The following is a 7,473-nucleotide window of genomic DNA, read 5'->3' on the forward strand; positions in this document are numbered from 1 at the left end:
CTATTGATGCCTAGTTTTGCAGGAGCAAAAAAAAATTGATGTGTTAAACCTGGCATTCAGAGTTGTTCATGAATTTCAGATAAAAGGTTTATCATCTGCAAGATTCATTCAGGTTGGCATTAATCACTATTGTGATATTTCTAGTTTTCTGTTCGACTGTTAGCTCTACTTTCGATGAAAGTCGTACTATTATTGATCCGCTTTAAAATTACTATAAAAGTGTAAAGCGCGAAACTCCCCTACCCCTTTTTAATTGCATTTTGACAGAATTATGCCCCTTTTTGACTAAGTCAAATGTTGACTAAGTCAAATGTCTTAAAAAGTATTTTAAATCTTGGTAAATACTAGGTTTTAACTATCAAGCACATAGAATAGTGGGGCACGCTGTCCTATTGACAGCTCATGTAGGTCTGTGGGGAGAGTTTGTCTGTCTGTAAACTTAACTTTAAAATTCAGAATGTTTTCAATTTGCAATCGTCAAACTTATATGCAGGTTCCGCATGAAGCCTTTAAAATCAGTTCTTTCAGGTCAAAGGTAAAATGACATTCTAAGATGGCAACATCAGTTTTAACTATTCCTTCAGTATTTAAAACACTTTCAACCACTGTCATCAAGAGGGGGTATCATGTTCTGTTGAATACATCTTGTTATTATCAACATCTACTTGAGGGGAAAATCTTTAAATTTTTTGTTACTTCTTTTTTTTTAGACAGAGATTATGTGCATTTATCATGGTTTAAAATAAAGTATTTGTGTTTCTGACATCTCAGTGGTTTTCATCCTATCATTGAGCCAACATCCTTTGGGCATCAAATCACAGAACAGTAAGGTTTTGTTGACCTTACAAATAGCTACTAAAATTTTTATTAGAAGTGTGTGAAAATTTTAGGAAATCAAATAAAATCATAGTCTGTGCATGAACATGGGAATTATCACCTCATTGTTACTATATTAAAGATTCTTAAAATTAATTACACTTATTGTCTTATTTATTTGTTAATTTTGAACCTTTTAAGGATATATTCTTTTAAATTATTTCAGAGCCATTATGTATGAAGGGTGGAAGACAACTTTGCCATCCGTCGATCAAAGACTGGATTTCCAAGGCTTTCTTCGCCGCAATGCCAGGATAAGGTAGAATTCAGGATGGAGAAAGTCACCCAGCTTTGGTTTGAACCACCACAACCAAGTTTACACACCACTGCCAGGACCCGCATCCAGAGATACTTCGCACATCGTCTCTTCCTCTGGATCCCAGTGAACATCTGGGGTGTAAAAACTTCATTCCCCCACAAGGATCAGAGACAAACATTTTTGTGTAATGGGGTTCTGACCAGATCTGGGATGCACCAGAAGACGCTAAATTTGTGATAAAAAGAATATTACATTTGTGACTTTCCACATTGAATTTATTAAACGAGTTCAATAAAATTGATAAAATGCTCGGCAGAGCCTCGCTTTTTATTATTTTATTCAACTCGTTTAATAAATTCAATATGAAAAGACACTCATGTAAATATCCTCTATATAAGAAATGTTTCATGGTGAAAATGAAAATACGATATCTGTTTTGTAGGCATAATGGAAAAATCTCTTCGATTAGTGACGAAACTTATACTTTAACGAGTGTGCAGCACGAATGAAAATATTAAATTTATCACTATGAGATGAGATATATATCCACTGAAAATCTGTTAAATGCACTTTTTGGCATTGGTTTATTTTAAGATTTAAAAATTTTGGGAAACATCGCTTGAAAGCTTTTACAGAAATGATGTCATTTTACGACATAATTATGCGCTAGACACTATATGTGCTTTTAAATACGACTGAGTAAATAGGAAAAGCGTGTACTAAAGTGTTAAAAATGTCTGTAATGCAACATATTGTTTTTTGCTGTTTGTACATTTTTTATGTTGTTCAACTTGTTGCCCTTTTGGAACTTTGTCCATTCCTTCCAGGGGGTCAGGGGCAGTTGGGAAGCTGGACAATGTTAAATTGTTCCTGTTGCGGGGACAATATATTATTTATTTTCTTTTATTTGAATGTTCATTGTGGGCTTCCTTTTGTTAATCATACCCTCATACATTTTAGTCACTGTCAAAATATAATTTTTGCAGGAAAATTTTTGAAATTACGTATTTTCCTTTGGCATCGTTACCATTGTAAATTCAGATTTGAAAGGTTAGGACTTTGAAAATCATGGGTTAAACCATGCGTTTTAAGCCAAACAAGAAAGGTGATGCACTGTACTTTCCACTTTTTCAGCTCTCAGCAATTTAAAAACAACCTTGTCTGGGACTTTTTTATTGAAACCTGTATCATTATTTTGGAAATTATAAGAAAGTCAGTTGTGATGTCAAAACTTTTTACCATAAACCAAAAACGGTAATTGCACACTTTCGATTTTGTCCGCAAGTTTTTTTAAAAAATCTTTAACATCTTCTCTATTAAAGTGAGTTTGGATTATTAGAATATAGTTAACTGTATGAAAAATGTAAATTCTTTAGGCTACTCTATGAAATATATAATTTTCTTAAACTCGCTTAATATTTTTAAATTTATCAGACAGTAACTTGATTGGTTTGAAATGTAATTGTATTTATTTGATCTACAGAGTTTATATTTAGTTCTGGTTAATGTACAGCTATTTTTGTTATATAGGGTTAACACTCATTTTTTGTTATAATGTCTGCAGAGTCCAGAGGGCTGGTCGGTGTCCAAGCCTGCAGAGCAAATTTTCCCAAACTTGACCTTAGGGAATTTTCAGGTGTTATGAAAACCAATGAAAATTTTGTTGTGTTTTAAAAATTTTCTTTCCTTTCTTTCCTGGTACCGGGAAATATATTGATTCCTTTTCTTTCATACATATGTGTACATAAGATATGTGTTTTGACAGTAATTGTAACCGTACTTTTTTTTTAATGTTGAAATGTACAGCGATTTTTCTTATGTAGGTTTTAAACACTCATTTTTTTCTTATAATGTCTGCCAAATCCAGAGGGCTGGTTGGTTGCAAGAACACACACAGCAAGTTTCAAACATAACCTTAGGGCTTTGCGGATGCAACATACTTTATTGCTTTTTGCTTTGTTTCAAATGTCTATTTTTCTGTATTGAAAGCGATTTGCCTGGGTATTGGGTTGCTTATCGCAAAGCTGTCAGTTTGCTGATGTTTCAGTCTGTCTGTATTTTCTGATTGTGGCATTTTAAATTTGGATTTTGGCACTTCAGTTCATCACTTTGGGATTTTTTATAACATTTGTAGATGCATCATGTGAAGGAAAGTCAACAGAGACTTAATGCATCTGTAAATGTGTCAAATTCTTGCTTTAAAACAAATTTATATTTCAGAGCCAAATCAGTTGATTTTTTAAGATATTTTTTTAACTTGGGCATATTTTCTCATGTCAGAGGTATTGGTAAATTTCTACTACAACAATTTTTTTGTTCAAATTTTCCCCCTACTCCAGGTACGGGTTTTAAAAATTTTGGGGTTTTATAACCCTGCATACAAAGTTTTCTTTTTTGAAAGGCATGGTAAAAGAATACAACTGACTTGATCAATTCTACATTTTTAGAGGGACATAAGCATTTTGAATTTTGTTAACATTTGGTTGGAGATAATACTTTTGTGGTAAACATGAAACACATAGATCTGAGTAACATATACATTTCAACAAAAAGTGGTATTCGTCTTCAATTCAATTAGTATCATTTAGTTTAACATGTCTATTTTGTCTTGAATATTTGCCCTACCTTCCTTTTTCGTTTCAAGATCATGCTACCTATTCTAAAATTGATATAAATATATCTTAACTTTCTAATATCTAAGACATCTAATAAGGTTCGAAACAAAAATCACTTTGTACAATTTTAACTTCTAAGTTTCGGGTTACACTAACAGTTTCACGCCACTCATGGAGTACTGACATCTCTAAGCCTGTTTTTGAACATATTCAAAAAGAGTTTTCGTGTTGTACATTTTGATTTATACCTCCATACAATAACCAAACCCGAAGGTCTGCAAACATGTTTTAACAGAATTTGCCAAATTTACACCCCATATCTGTCCATCATTTAACATCATGTTATAACTTTTTTCACAATCTTTCATCTGGCATTTTTAAAATTTTTAGCCCTGTAGGTGCATATTTTAGTTTTACAGACCTTAAACCTTGTGTTTATCAATTGATTTAGAACGGATTTGTTAGGTTTTCATGTATTAAATAATGGGTCCAGTATGCTGATTTTTCAGATATAAGCCCCCTTTTGTACTAGAATCATTGCAAATTACAGTCAGTGTTAATCCGAACATGTCAACCAAATTTGGGGGGATTCTTCAAAAGTAGAAAATATGGGCAAACTTCTAATTTTTGGCAGTCCACGGAATTTTCAGGCAGTTGTGATTCTTTATTGTTAGAATCTGCTAATTTCAGTTTTTGGGATATAGATCTTAAGGGAGTATTTCTCTCTACCAAAAGCTAACAAATTTTGGGTGTATTAAAAACATTTTATACATACAGGTCAAGTTTCTTATTTGATGCAAGTTTGTAATTTTCCATGAAATGTTTATTGAAAAAATAACAGTTTCAAATTTTGGTAACATTACTTACTTTAAAACAGTTCTTGTACTTTTGAAACTGTTTTCCCCTGTGACAGATTAACAGAAATCTATAAACTTATATTAATTTCTGTACCTTGCATACTGCCTACTAAATGTACATGTACTTGAATTAACACCAGCTTGTTTCTGTATTTCATCATTTAAGTAATACTTTGATTTTGTTCTAGGCTTAGGTTACATATGTCTCATTTTTAGCTCACCTGTCACATAGTGACAGGATGAGCTTTTGTGATCGCCCCTCGTCTGTCCACATTTCGTGCCTGCACGATAGTGGTTTCATTTATGATTTTATTTTGGGCCAAACTTGCACACAACTTGTATTGCTATAAGTCTCGTTCCTTTCTTGAACTGGCCAGAAACCCATTATGGGTTTCAGAGTTATGGCCCCTGAAAAGGGCCAAAATTGCTGTTTTTGACCTTGTCTGCACAGTGCCCAAATTTATTTTTGATTTGATTTTTACCAAACTTGCACACAACTTGTTCACCATAAGTCTTGGTTTATTTATTGAACAGCCAGATGCCATTATGGGTTCTAAAAGGTATGGCCCCTGAAAGGGGCCCGGAATTAGCTGTCTGCCTTGTCTGCACAATAGCAGCTTCATTTATGATTTGAATTTAAGCAAACTTGCACAAAACTTGTGTCACCATAAGATCTTGGTTGCTTTCTTGAACAGGCCAGATCCCATAATAGGTTCCAGAGTTATGGCCCCTGAAAGGGCCAGAATTAGCTATTTTGACCTTGTTGCACAATAGCATCATTTATGATTTGATTTTAACCACACTTGCACACAAGTTGTATCACTGTAAGATATCGATTTTCCTTTTTTTAAAGGTCTTTCCTTTTTATACGCCCTAAGAGACGTATAATGTTATCGCCTGGGTGTCGGTCTGTCTCTGTCTGTTGGTTAGCAATTTCCTTCTCTCTGTAACTCTTGAACCCCTTAAAGGATTTCAAAAAAACCTGACACAAATGTTCACCTCATTGAAACGATGTGCAGAGCGCATGTTTCTGATGGCTCACTTTAAAGTCAAGGTCATGCTTAGGCATATGACTTTGTTGTGTGTATATTGCACTGCATTGTAGTGCTCTTGTTTTTATTTGGCAGATCCTTTTTTTGTTCGCATACAATTTTTTTAATTACTTCCCTTTTTTGTTATTATAAATAGCTTATTTAGTAACTTTTTTTGGCCGTAGGGAAAAACCAAGACCACTTCTCTGTGGTAAAAACATGGATGGATACTTCCAATTTTTAGGTGTATTTTTGACATATCTGTACCTTAAGAACGTTTCAACTACATTTTCTCATGATTCTTTTGATTTATCTTGTTTTTTATTTTCTACCTTCATGTCCTAAAGTGCAATGATAACAGGTGGCGATATATGTTTAGAAAAGCTGCTTTAAACTTTAAAATTTTAATGCAGCCAGTCTTTTCTAAAACAGAAAAAATAAGTTTTGAGAAGACTGAAGGTTCCAAGCCCTTTAAAATGCAGAGGAAAAATTGGCTAAATTTCAGTATGTGTCCAAACCAACATCTGTATCTCTATGATCAAAAGATTAGTTAATCCACTTTGGCCATCTATGTGTTCATTAGTTTTTTCAGCTTTTGACAAATTCAGAATACTAAAAAAGTATATCGAAAGAATGAATTTGAGTAAGTAAACATACTTAATATCTACAACAATAAAACAAAAACTTGGTAGTTTAACGGTGAGAACACTTTCCTACATTGGAAAGAGGTCTGAGTTCAAAAAACTCAGCTAAAGTGAATGATGTTGTTGTAGTGCAAGTATGTTTATATTGTTCTGCAATAAATATCTTTAACAGGAAAAAATACAATGTATACAAAAGCTGACAAATTTCTGAATGATGTTTTAGTTTCAATTTTTAGCTCGACTTTTCGAAGAAAATGGTAGAGCTATTAGCACTCACCCTGCATCGGCGTCTCTGTTGGTTAAAATTTTTGATAAAGTCAAATATCTCTGTTACTATCCCAAACTATTGACTTGAAACTTAAAATAGTTTTTTACTATCAAAGTCCTACACCAGGAGAAATAATCCCCATAACTCTGATTTGAATTTTGACAGAATTATGCCCCTTTTTATCTTAGAATTTTTGGTTAAAGTTTTTGATAAAGTCAAATATCTCTGTTACTATCAAAGCTATTGACTTGAAACTTAAAATAGTTATTAAACTATCAGAATCTACACCAGGAGAAACAATCCCATAACTCTGATTTGAATTTTGACAGAATTATGCCCCTTTTTAACTTAGTATTTTTGGTTAAAATTTTTGATAAAGTAAATATCTGTTTCTATTAAAGCTTTTTACTTGAAACCAAAATAGTTAATTTCTTTCCATTCTGGTGAGTAGGACAGTCTTTGTAAATTCTTTAATCTATTAATTTTCCATTTTTCCATTACTTTCAGGTTTACATTCAAGGTTCAGGGATGGTCCCCAAAACTTTGTATGGGAGATCACCAAATCTTGTATTTTCTCACACTTTTTAATTGTTTTTAATTTTTTATTATTTTTTTCTCTTTCCTGCCACTTGTTCTTTTTCTCTTCTTTCTTTTTCATATATTATTTTGATTTTTTTTTCAAACACACACCATTTATTTCTTTCATTTTTGCTCATTTTGTCTCTTCTGGCATTTCTTTAAATTAGTTACTCTACTTTTTTCCTCTTTTTCTCTTTCCCTTGTCACTTTCTCTTTTTTTCTCTTCTTTCTTCTTTTCAATTTCTGGTTGGGCGCTGGAGACTCATGAGTGATGGCCTTAGCGCAGTCGGTAGAGCACGAGACTCTTAATCTCGGGGTCGTGGGTTCGAGCCCCACGTTGGGCG

General features: G+C 33.1%; 1 non-coding gene across 1 annotated transcript; it reads left to right on the forward strand.

The window, feature by feature from the left end:
• Positions 1 to 7,403: 7,403 nt before the first annotated feature.
• Trnak-cuu (transfer RNA lysine (anticodon CUU)) lies at positions 7,404 to 7,473 on the forward strand. Its single transcript has one exon. It is a non-coding gene; the product is annotated as a tRNA-Lys (tRNA).

Source organism: Mercenaria mercenaria, chromosome 2, assembly GCF_021730395.1.
Source record: "Mercenaria mercenaria strain notata chromosome 2, MADL_Memer_1, whole genome shotgun sequence".
Lineage (NCBI taxonomy): Eukaryota > Metazoa > Mollusca > Bivalvia > Venerida > Veneridae > Mercenaria > Mercenaria mercenaria.